Here is a 13105-nt window from a genome sequence, read left to right on the forward strand (position 1 = left end):
TGGTCGCAACTGGTTGGCATGTCTAGTCCATTTGACTGGTCCAACCTGCAGATGATAGAGAACCGCTCCGATCTTCCTCAGGATTCTCCCCAGTTGCCACTCATCTGACTTAACCCTGTAGTCTCACACCAGCACATGTTGTCCATCTCAAAACATTCTTTATTTGGATCCATGCCCATGGTTGAACTGTCTTTCCATATCCAAATCTCTGTTTTCAGGTTCTGACTTTTGTGGGAAAATAACGTCAAATGGAGCTTAATTTTGCTACTGAAGATGTTATCAGCAGGCAAAGTGCCACCAGGAGTTTATGGGTTTGGAGTGATCCTGTAATTTAACAAGAATGTCTGCAGGATCTCCTCCATTGGACCTTCCCCCTTGGCTTTGTGTAGAGCCCGTTTGAACATATCCACAACCCGTTCTGCCTGACCATTGGACAGTGGATGATATGGAGGCGACTGAATATGAGTGATGCCATATTGTTTGCAGAATAAATTGAAGTTGGCTGAATCATGTCCCATTGTCTGAAACTAATGTTGTAGGAGCACCAAAACGATTGAACATGGACTTGAGTTCCATAATTGTAGCCGATGCAGTTGGTCAGGTTTCTTTGATGATCTCTAGCCATTTGGAGTATGCACCCATTACAATTAGATGGTACTCCCCGTTAATTTGTCCTGCATAGTCTATATGAAGACGATTCCATGGGCCGCATGACTGGGAATTTCGCAGCCGAGGCACATCGGATACGTGACCGTGTTAATTGTTCAATAAATATAGCTTTGTGCAAGTGCTTTTCATCAATTTGCTCCAGGATGTCCCCTGTGAAACTATTTTAGGATTGCTGATTGCAGAGTTTTTGGTATCACAATCCTTTCTGCAACAAAAAGGCAGCCATTAGAGATTGTTAATGATTCACATCTTTAAAAAAATGGCTGAATTTCCATTCTTGGACAAGTTTTTGGCCACCCTGTATGATGGTGAAGCATTATCTCTTGAAGAATGTAATCTTTGCTTGTTGCTTGTCTGACTCTTTCTGCTGTAACTGGCAGTGAGTTAATAACATATTTGAATACTAGTTGACCTCTGCCTCTATGAAGAGTTCCACGATAAGAATATCTTCCAGCTCAGTTTCATGCATTTAATTTTGAAATCATACCCAAATAACATGGTGGCCCATCTTTGCAGTCAGGGTGCCGTGTAAATTGGAATTCCTTTCTTTGAACCAAATATTGCTAATAGTGGCTTGTGATCTGTCAGAAGACTGAATTGCAGGCCATAGAGCATTTTATGGAATTTATTCACCGCAAAAATAATTGCAAGAGCCTCCTTTTCAATTTTTCCATAGTTACACTCTACGGGCAGTTAGAGAGCTTCTGTGTATGCTATGGCCTTTTGATTCCCATCTGGGAATATGTGTGAAGTGACTGCATCCACCCCAGATGGCGATGCATATGAAGCTATGACAATCTCCAAGTTTGGATCGTAGTGTGTCAAAAGAAGGTTTGAATTTAGCATTGTATTAACCCAATTAAATGATTCTTGACATTTTGAAGTCCAAATCCATTTGCTACCCTTAGAAAGGAGCTTGTTGAGTGGATCATGGAGTTTATGCATCTCTGACAGAAATGAACTATAATGACTAATAAGACCCAAGAATGAACACATGTGTGGGTGAGGCATGCGCCTGATAGCATCAATGTTTTGTGGATCTGGCGCCATTCATATTTGAAAATGATGAAACTCATATATTTCACTGACCTGGATGCACTCGAAAACCATAGTCTCTGATGCGGGACAAAATGCAATCAAGACAATTAATCAATTCTCAAGTGTGTGTTCCCATGATCAGGATATTATCTAGGTACACTGCAACACTGAGAACACCATTCAGCATTGTGTCTATGATGTGTTGAAAGATAACTAGAGCAGTCTTCCCCCGAATGGTAAATGGGTGTATCTGAACAGTCCACGGTGCGTGTTGATGGTTAGCAATTCTCTGGATTTGGCATAAACCTCCACCTATAAATATGCCAAATCTATCTTTGCAAAGCATTTGCCACCATTCAGCTTCACGAAAAGGTCATCAGGCAATGGCAGTGGGTATTGATTGGTGTCCAATGTTGCATTCAGTTCAGCTGAAAAATCAACACACAGACGTATGGATCCATTTGATTTCTTCACCACCACAAAAGATGCATCGGTTGAGGATGGAGATCTTGTCGTCGCTGAGGAGGACTTTGCCGTCTGAGCTGCGCAGCGGGCTTTGGACTTGGGGTGAGGGGCTGTACACAGCCTTCAGAGCTTCGTAAAAACCCCTGAAGTCGCCAATGTCCGTGCTGAGCTGGGATCGTTTGGCGAGGCTAGTCCACCACTCATTTTGGATCTCCCAGAGTTTGCGCTGAAGATGGCTGCATGCGCGACGGAAGGCTCGTTTCTTCTCTGGCCAGGACGGCTTTGCAAGGTGAGCCTGGTGGGCAGCTCCCTTCTTTGCCAGCAGCTCCTGGATTTCTTGGTTGCTTTCGTCGAACCAGTCCTTGTTTTTCCTGGAGGAGAAGCCTAGTACCTCTTCAGTGGATTGCAGTATGGTAGTCTTCAGCTGATCCCAGAGGGTTTCAGGGGACGAGTCCGTGAGGCGGATTGCATCCTCGAGCTTTGCTTTGAGGTTTGCCTGGAAGTTTCATCTCACTTCATCTGACTGCAAGTTTCCAACATTGAACCTCTTTCTGGGGGCTTTACTGTTCCTGGACTTTGGCTTGAAGTGAAGGTTGAGCTTGCAGCGAACCAGCCAGTGGTCAGTGTGGCATTCCGCACTGGGCATGACCCTGGTGTGGAGCACATCTCGTTTGTCTCTTTTTCACACCAGGACGTAGTCCAGGAGGTGCCAGTGTTTGGATCGGGGATGCATCCAGGCAGTCTTCAGGCTGTCCCTCTGCTGAAAAAGGGTGTTTGTAATGACAAGCCGCTGTTCTGCGTAGAGCTCCAACAGGAGGCGCCCATTGTCGTTGCACTTGCCGACACCATGCTTGCCCAGGATTCCTGGCCAGGTTTCTGAGTCTTTGCCGACGCGAGTGTTGAAGTTGCCAAGGATGACAACCTTGTCGGCTGTAGGGGTGTGTTGAATGAGGTTGTGCAGATCAGTGTAGAACTTGTCCTTTTCTGCTGGTTCCACCTGGAGGGTTGGAGTATGGACACTGATGAGGGTGATGCGACGCTTGTTTTGAAGGGGGAGTCGCATGGACATGATCCGGTCCGAGTGGCCTGTCGGAGGTTTTCGAGTTTGGAGGCAATGGAGTTCTTGACCATGAAGCCTACACCAGATAGGCGTCATTCATCCATAGGCTTGCCAGACCAGTAGAGTGTGTAGCCCGCGCCGCGTTCTTGGAGGCTGCCTGCATCTGCAAGGCGGATTTCACTGAGAGCGGCTATGTCGATGTCAAGTCTGAGGAGTTCATGTGCGATGAGGGCAGACCGATGTTCAGGTCGGTGGCTGTCAGCCTTGTCTAGCATGGTTCTGATGTTCCAGCATGCTAGCTTGAGTTTGTGAGCATCTTTTGAGGGGGAGGACGTGGAGGGGGAGGACGTGGACATGTCCTCGGGCCTGCGCAAAGGAGCTTTAAGGTGGAGTGCAGTGTGCGCAGTACTGGCCCCACCCTTTACACCCATGGTTCGTGTGCCATGGCCAAGCAAGCTGGGACATGGTAGCGAGGTCCTTGGGTCGTAGGTTTTATATTGGAGTGGCCTTCTCCTATGCAGGTTTCTTACCCGGGCTGCCTCCCCTCCTAGGTTGGACCAAACCTGGTCGCAAATCACCTGTGGACATGGCCTAGGTAAGTTTAATTGGGTTCTCTAACTACCTCTGAGGTAGGTCAGGGTCCCGGTTGGATTCTGACGGGGTTGACTGAGTCACACCCTTTCTTACTGCTGTGTAACTGGGGTGTAACTGGAAGGCAGAGGGTTGGTGGCGGCAGCCCCAGCCCCAGTCCGAGCAGAAGGTAGGCGGCGGCAGCCCCAATCCGGGCAAAAGCGAGGGGTAGGCGGCGGCCCCAGCCTCGGTAGTGAGGCAGGCGGAGGCCCCGGTCCGGGCAGAAGCGAGGGGGAGGCGGTGGCCCCGGCCTCGGCAGAGCAAAGCAGGCGGAGGCCCTGGTCCGGGCAGAAAGAAGGATACAGCAGCCCCGGTCCGGGCAGAGGGTAGGTGGCGGCGGCCCCGATCTGGGCAAACTGCTCAGTCTATGAATCTGCCCTGCTCCAGCTCCCTCAACAGCCCTTAAGGCTAGAGCTGGATGAGGACCTCACCCGGGAAGGGACATATAAGGCAATTGAACAACTGAAAAGTGGCAAAGCAGCAGGTATGATGGAATCCCCCCAGAGGTCTGGAAGGCTGGCGGCAAAACTCTGCATGCCAAACTGCATGAGTTTTTCAAGCTCTGCTGGGACCAAGGAAAGCTGCCTCAGGACCTTCGTGATGCCATCAACATCACCCTGTACAAAAACAAAGGCGAGAAATCAGATTGCTCAAACTACAGGGGAATCACGCTGCTCTCCATTGAAGGCAAAAGCTTCGCTAGGATTTTCCTAAATAGAATAATACCTAGTGTAGCCGAAAATGTTCTCCCAGAATCCTAGTGCGGCTTTCGCGCAAACAGAGGAACTATTGACATGGTCTTTGCCTTCAGACAGCTCCAAGAAAAGTGCAGAGAACAAAACAAAGGACTCTACATCACCTTTGTTGACCTCACCAAAGCCTTCGACACCATGAGTAGGAAAGGGCTTTGGCAAATACTAGAGCGCCTCGGATGCCCCTCAAAGTTCCTCAACATGGTTGTCCAACTGCACGAAAACCAACAAGGTCGGGTCAGATACAGCAATGAGCTCTCTGAACCCTTCTCCATTAACAATGGCGTGAAGCAAGGCTGCTTTCTCGCACCAACCCTCTTTTCAATCTTCTTCAGCCATGAAAGACCTCAACAATGAAGACGCTGTTTACATCCGGTACCGCACGGATGGCAGTCTCTTCAATCTGAGGCGCCTGCAAGCTCATACCAAGACACAAGAGCAACTTGTCCGTGAACTACTCTTTGCAGATGATGCCGCTTTAGTTGCCCATTCAGAGCCAGCTCTTCAGCGCTTGACATCCTGTTTTGCGGAAACTGCCAAAATGTTTGGCCTGGAAGTCAGTCTGAAGAAAACTGAGGTCCTCCATCAGCCAGCTCCCCATCATGACTACCAGCCCCCCCCCCCCACATCTCCATCGGGCACACAAAACTCAAAACGGTCAACCAGTTTACCTATCTCGGCTGCACCATTTCATCAGATGCAAGGATCGACAACGAGATAGACAACAGACTCTCCAAGGCAAATAGTGCCTTTGGAAGACTACACAAAAGAGTCTGGAAAAACAACCAACTGAAAAACCTCACAAAGATAAGCGTATACAGAGCCGTTGTCATACCCACACTCCTGTTCGGCTCCAAATCATGGGTCCTCTACCGGCATCACCTACAGCTCCTAGAACGCTTCCATCAGCGTTGTCTCCGCTCCATCCTCAACATTCATTGGAGCGACTTCATCACCAACATCGAAGTACTCGAGATGGCAGAGGCCAACAGCATCAAATCCACGCTGCTGAATATCCAACTGCACTGGGTAGGTCACGTCTCCAGAATGGAGGACCATCGCCTTCCAAAGATCGTGTTATATGGCGAGCTCTCCACTGGCCACCGAGACAGAGGTGCACCAAAGAAGAGGTACAAGGACTGCTTAAAGAAATCTCTTGGTGCCTGCCACATTGACCACCGCCAGTGGGCTGATCTCGCCTCCAACCATGCATCTTGTCACCTCACAGGTTGGCGGACAGCAACCTCCTTTGAAGAAGACCGCAGAGCCCAACTCACTGACAAAAGACAAAGGAGGAAAAACCCAACACCCAACCCCAACCAATCAATTTTCCCTTGCAACTGCTGCAACCGTGTCTGCCTGTCCCGCATCGGACTTGTCAGCCACAAACGAGCCTGCAGCTGACGTGGACATTACCCCTCCATAAATCTTCGTCCATGAAGCCAAGCCAAAAGAAGATACAAAAGATGCAGCTCATGATGAGTAGGGTTGGCTTGCTCAATTACTCCATGTTTCAGCTGTTACAATTCTTGCTCCACTTCTTGCAGTGCTTCATATGGGACAGGTCATTTTGGCTTGAAAGTTGGTTTCATATTTGGCAGAAGATAGAATTTCACCTTCTTTTTAGTGCACCGTCCGAATCCTTCAGAAAATAATTTTGCATGGCGTTGCTTTAACTGTACCAGCAACTCTTGTGCTGTATTTGCCACTGTGGGATATGTGCCACTTCCAAGTTTTGACAAATATCATTAAGTGGACGATCCAGTAGGTTCAACCTTTTGATTTAGTTGAGACCCATGAGATCGAGGTTAGGACATTTTACCAAATAACATGATCCATTTCCTTCTGCGCTGTTTAAGCTGATGGAACAGTCAACTTGACCTAGCAACTCCAGGATACCCCCAGAAGCATTCCATGCCATGTTTTCAGTTGGAGTCACCTCTGACTGACCAATCTCCACAGTTTCTTTGATATTACGATGTCAGACCCTATGTCAATTTGAAGCCTCACTGTGGTATCATTAATGTTCACTTTCATATATTTCCTGCATTTGGCGTTCGCCACCTGAAAGTCGCTTTGATTGGTTTCACTTTTGTGTGTGAAGCTAACTTATCAGGTGTTTTCCATCTGCCAGTTCTACAGCATTCTGCTTTATGTCCCCAACTCTTGCATTTATTAGAGTGCTGCCATCTGTACGGGCATTCATGGGTGTAGGGCCACTCACTGCATTATGGTTTGGCTGGACAGGTCACACTTTGATTTGGGCTAGTGGGGTCTGCTGACTTGACATTGCTTGGTGCTCATTGCACTATTTTGCTGTTGTGTTTTAAATTAAATAAGTTTTTGCATCGGCAGTTAATATTCGAAGGGTCATGTCAGACTCTTGCTCAATCTTTGCTAGCAACCACATACTGAGGTCTGCATTTTGGTATAACTGTATATCTACTACAAAGACTAGACACTTGAATTGGTCTTCAGACAGCATAGAGAGTTTAAAAAGCTCACACTGTCTATTTAACATACTTGCATGTGTCACAAAATCTTTGGTGTCTCTCTTGGTCATTTTTAAACAGTGATACTGAATGTTGAACAGTGATGGTTGTTCACTGAATATTTCTGCCATTATATCAAGTGTTTCCCTGAAACTGAGCTCCCAGGGAAGTTTTGGCAGAATAAAGTTTATGTTGTGCTCATGTTCTCGAGTGCCTAACTTCCTCAACAACAGCCTAATCTTCCATGCTTCACTGAACTTGGAAAAGTCTACTGAAAACAAATCTTCATAGTTTTTGTACCAAGCTTCAAAAGTGCATGACTCAGAGTCATAATTAACCTCAGTGATAGAGTTCATTAATGCATCTGCAGAATTTGTTTTAACCCTCCTCAATGAATTAAGCTCCAACAGACATTTTTGCTACCAGCTGGTCCACTTGTATCAGTTCAAAGCTCTCTTGCTGTTGTTTGAGGACAACCTTGAGCTGTTCCATTGTTACTGACATTTTTCTTCAGCCTTGTCAAAAAATATGTAACTGTGCCCAAAATGTTTGGGCTGCATGCATAGCTGAGGAATCTAACTCCCACTTTAGGTTTATACAGAGAATTAATGACAGACATAGAGGTTCACCAAACCACACCTGAACTCTACTTATTTTCAAAAAAATGGAGTGAGGTATTAATAGAAGTTTACACAAGCTTGACCTCAAGGCACAAGGCTGTCTCGTGAGCCATTCAGTTGATTGATGGCTTTAGTGATAATACCCACCCCTGGTGACTGTGGGACACACTGATTAGGGCATCCTAGCATAGCTGGTGGTCTAATCATGGCTATGTCCTTGGAAAGGAAGTATTGCCGCAACTCCTCACTCACGAATGAGGACCCCTGATCACTAATTGAGATGTCTGAACAGGGTGGATATGATGCGGAGTGCTTTAATGACTGTGGGTGTGGTCATGTTGGGGCAGGGGATGGCGAATAGGAAATATGAGTACTCGTCCATGATATTCCGATTTGTGGACAGAAGGGTTACCTTGAAGTCCATGCTGAGACGTTCGAAGGGGTGAGTGGCCTTAATGAGCTGGACTCTCTCCGGTCAGTAAAAATGTGGCTTTCATTCTGCACAGTCCGAGCAATTGCGAGTCAACTCCCTGACCTCCTCTACTGAATAGGGGAGGTTACGGGCCCTCACAAAATGGTAGAGCCTTGTGTTCCCAGGGTTCAAGAGGCTTTCATGGAGGGATTGGAGGCAATCTACTTGAGCTCTGGCACAGGTTCCTCTGAACATGGCATCGGGTGGCTCATTCAGCTTGTCCGACCGACACAAGATCTCATAAATATAGGTTGTCAGCTCAATTCTCCACCTCATGATCTTGTCATTTTTAATTTTTCCCCCGGCATTTGTTATTAAATATGAAAGTGATAGCTCTCTGGTCCTTCAGAAGGGTGAATAGTCTGCCAGCCAAATAGTGCCTCAAGTGACACATGGCCTTTGCTTTTGCCTGTGTCTCCTTCTCAATAGCAGAGTGCCTGAATTCAAGGCCTTGGAGGGTTCAGGAGAAAAATGCTATTGGACTGCCTGCTTGGTTCAGCGTGGAGGCCAGGGCAAAGTTGGAGGCATCGTTCTCCACTTGAAACGGGATGGATTCATCAATGGAGTTCATTGCTACCTTGGCAATCGTCCTTGATGCTCTCGAAAGCCTATGGGCCTCTACTGATGGGAGAAAGGTGGTGGTTTTCAGCAGGGGTTGGGCCTTGTCTGCATAGTTGGGGATCCACTGGGCAGAGTACAAGAAGAACCCCTGGAACTTTTTTATAGCCTTGGGGTTCTGAGGCAGAGGAAGTTCCGGAAGATGGGCGCATGTGCTCGGGGTCAGGGGCAATTACACCATGCTCCACCATGAACCCCAGGATTGCTAGCCACTGGGAGCTAAACACACACATTTTCTTGTTGCATGTGAGGTTGAGGGATTTGACAGTGGCCAGGAACCTTTGCAGGTTCTTGTTGTGTTCCCCCTAGTTCTGGCTGCAGATGGTGAAATTATCCAAATAGAGATAAGTCGCTTTTAGTTTGTTGTCATCCACTATGCGATCAATCTCCCTTTGTAACACTGACACCCTGTTCGTGAGGCCGAATGGGACCCGCAGGAAGTGATATAGGTGGCCGTTTACCTCAAATGATGTATGTCTGGTCTTCTAGATGAATCAGAATTAGGCTGTATGCCGATTTGAGGTCTTTGGTGGAAAATACACTTAATTTGGCAATCTCATTCGCCATACGCCATATTCACCATGTTGATGGTCTGGCTGTAATCAATGAACATCCGGTACTTATCCCCACTCTTCACCACCACCACTTATCCACCTGGGGCTGCTTCTGGGTTCTATAATGCCCTCCACCATCAGTCGCCCCATTTCCCTTTTTATGAATTCTCTGTCCCAGGGGCTATATTGCCTGCTCTTTAGTGATGACTGGTTTGCAGTATGGGGTGAGGTTTTGGAAAGAGGGGGAAGATGTACCAGGAGGGTGGCCAAGCCGCAGGCCGGATGCCCTGTCCGACATTCTGGTGGGTGATTGGGCATATTCAGGAGGACGGGCAGGAATGTGAGTGGGGGGATGGCCTGTCAAACTATATCTGCACACTCTTAAGCTGGCATTGGAAATCCAGCCCCAGTATGATGGGTGTGCAGAGGTAGAGCATCATCAATAGTTTGAAGTTTTTATATTTTGTGCCCCTCATGGTTAGAGTGATAGTGCAACACCTGCTGATTTCCTGGAGTTGGAGACTAGCGCTACTTTGCACTTCGTCTGGGAACTGAGAGGGAATAATGCTGAGCCGTGCCCGGGTTTATGAAACTGTCTGTGCTTCCTGTGTTGAACAGGCACCCCTTGGTGTGGCCATTTATCTCAATGTCCATCATTAATCACCCCAGCTGGTGTAGCCTGCTCTGGTCAAGCACGATGGAAGCCAATGTCAGTTCATTGTCCGATTCACTGCTGCTGTATCGTTGGGATGGCTGCTGCCAAGATGGCCACCCAGGAGATCGTGAAAATGGCCACCTCCATGGATCACACACGATGGAGTCTGGAAGAGAAGCCGGATGTAACATCACCTCATGTGATTGCACTCCAGTTCCGGATGGTTGGTTCTCGGCTACCAGAAATGACACCGGACATGAGTCGGCCCACGCTGGCATCAAGGCTTGAGGTCCACACATTGCACTGCTTGAGTGGGGTTTAGAGCGGCATACCTTTTTGTAGTGGCACTTCCTTCGGCAGTTTGAGCAGGTCGCGCTAAGGCCCAGACAATACTTCCGCGAGTGTTTGCCCTGGCCGCAGTAGTTGCATCTCGAGTGCTTGGCGGTGGCAGGAGCAGTCAGGGACACTGAGTGCCAAGATGATATTGCCCATTCTCTCCATCTGGTGGCCGCATGGCCTGCTGAGTAGGCCTCTGCATTCTTTTCGGCAGTTTCCAGCAATTGGGCATTCTGCATGACTTCAATGAAGGGACTGGTCACTCTTCTGCAGGGGTCGTTCCCTTACGTGAGGAGAGCAGAAGCCGAAGACTAGCCCATTGCGAATGAGCTTCTCATGGTAGGTCGCTGCAGTCAGATCCTGGCACCCGCAGACTCACACCAGGTCCTGCATGGCCCTTAGGAAATCATCAAATGACTCACCAGACCCCTGGCAATAGGTGGCCAGTGGGTAATGAGCATACATAGCTTTCATTGGGGCTCCATAATGCTGTCACAGTAGGGCCACTACCTCGTCGTACCCTTCACAGTCATGGATAATCTGGTATGCTTGGTGGCGGACTGCTGAAAAGAACAGATCATATCGAGGGCCATCAACTGTGATCTCATGGCACCTCATGTAGGCCTTCAAGCAATGAATCAATATGTCAAAGCTGACAGAGCTCTACATTTCCTTTGAATCGGTTTCCAACTTCTCCAGTATAATCACCTTGTCCATGACAATTAAAATTCTGATTAATAAATTGTTGAACGATCAATGACCACCAGCAAACACGAGGCATTCAGAGAACCTTGGCATGCTTCTACATGCTGCTGGCTTATGAAAGAGGAAACTATGGTTCGCAGCCTTTATTAGGGATCTTACAGCGAGGAGCTATATGTACGGAATGCAGACCAGCCTGCACAAGACAGCGAGGAGATGCCTACATTATATCACTCCACTACAGCTGGCCTTTAAGAAATTTAAGAAAAATAATCAGGTATCCAGCAAGATTGAAAACTGGACATTTATTTTCTCATGCCACCAGGTCACTTAATGTAATGATTCAACAATAGCTTTGCAATGTCTGTGATGAATTCAAATATCACAAGTGGCTTCACATCAAGAACCAAACATCAGACTGCAGGATTGGTGCCAAATATACAATGACACCCTATTTTTTTTATTTTCAAAACCCTTGCAGTCACCTGAACTACTATTGTCACAGAACTCTATTCAATGGTTTATCAAGATCTGACACACAAGTAGGAACTCTGTAAAGTTCACAATTTTGCCCAAATAATAATTCATCAATTGCTGTGACATGCAATCAGCTTCACTTCGAAAATCTGCAGTATTCACAAGATATCCCTTGCCACATTGCAATTAAAAGAACTATTTTTCATACAAAATGAAATGAAATTAATTCACTGTTGCATGGACTTTTAAACAACGGACTAGAGAAGCTTGAGCGTGCTGTGATGGACTTTAACTAAACGCTAAGCTTGTCTATTTAAAGGAACTTTATCTACGACAGAAGGAAGTACAACTATCAGCTCTTCAACAACGGAACAAACATCAACGTTGACAGATAACATCAATCACCACCACGGCATTGTATTTGGGCAAGGATGTGTTGCAAATCAGAAAGATATTGCTCCAATTGAATATGATCTTGTATCGGAACAAACCATGACTACCCTGGCTCCTTGAACCATATCTGTGACAAGTAGTGAAGCAACAGGTAGATATATACATTAAAAATATCCCCACAATACAATTCAGATTTCTCAGTAGCTTTTTACAGGCTTCCAGATAGATGCGTGAATATGTGGGGAAAGATGGGCTAAGTAACAATGAATAACTTAGAAATTTTGGTATTTGGCCAATAGCATTAATTATGAGACCTGGGACCTATTCCGGTACAGTTCTGTTCTTCAGTTGTGTTTCCCCACAGTCACAGATGCTCTCAATTCCAGACACAATCGGAAATACTTGAGAATAGTTTCTTCAGATTTCTGAACCTCTGATAGAATCATGATCACTATATAGTTCCATGTACCGAAACAGTGAACACGTTCCATCAATAATGCATATTTCAGCCATGATTATTTTCCTTAATATAACCAATCATCTTGCAAGAGGAATGACCAAGGGAGAATTTGCTTTCTGAAGCTTCCACATTAGAAAATCTAATCGCTAGAATAAAAATGCATTTGACGTTCCTGTGAAGCGATCAAATGATATATTTACCCTGCTTAGTCAAATAACCCAGCAGATTTTCGAGATAATGTATATGTAATGAGTGCTGCCATTCATTAACTGTCTCTTATATCCTTTTCAAACATATTCTACTCTTGTAAAAGACACATACTATTGAAATCTATCCCATCATTCATCAATGGATAAGCAACAAACAAAAATCCATGCCAAGTTGACAACTTTTAACTTTGAATGTTAATTGATATTTCATGGAGATTCTTCATTGTAAATAAACATGACATCAGTTGCCAATTATGTGAGTGCCATTTGAAATATCCAGCATCAGGAAGGAAATGAAAATAATTTGTACAAAGATTTGCCGGAAGGATCAGCTGAATCTAAGCATAATCACAGATTACCAGGTTGCTATTTATTTTAACAATCATTCTTCACATATTTTAAGGAACTACATCTGTAACAACAGAATCAAGTACCTCCACAGAGAATTTTACATCTTCGACCTCTTCTTCAACAGAGTCAACATCAATAGTCACAGGTAACTT

The 13105-nt window shown here is 46.2% G+C and overlaps 1 long non-coding RNA gene across 2 annotated transcripts in view; it reads left to right on the top strand.

The window, feature by feature from the left end:
- LOC138742589 (uncharacterized) overlaps positions 1-13075 on the top strand; it is a 40149-nt gene extending 27074 nt beyond the window's left edge. The window contains exon 3 of one of the 2 annotated variants that reach the window (XR_011344276.1): positions 13006-13075. This is a non-coding gene — a long non-coding RNA (uncharacterized lncRNA). Of the gene's footprint in view, positions 1-218; positions 447-13005 lie in introns of those variants that run through there. The other variant, XR_011344275.1, reaches the window with a different exon arrangement.
- The last annotated feature ends 30 nt before the right edge of the window (positions 13076-13105 follow it).

The sequence above is a fragment of the Narcine bancroftii genome, chromosome 9 (assembly GCF_036971445.1).
Source record: "Narcine bancroftii isolate sNarBan1 chromosome 9, sNarBan1.hap1, whole genome shotgun sequence".
Classification (NCBI taxonomy): domain Eukaryota; kingdom Metazoa; phylum Chordata; class Chondrichthyes; order Torpediniformes; family Narcinidae; genus Narcine; species Narcine bancroftii.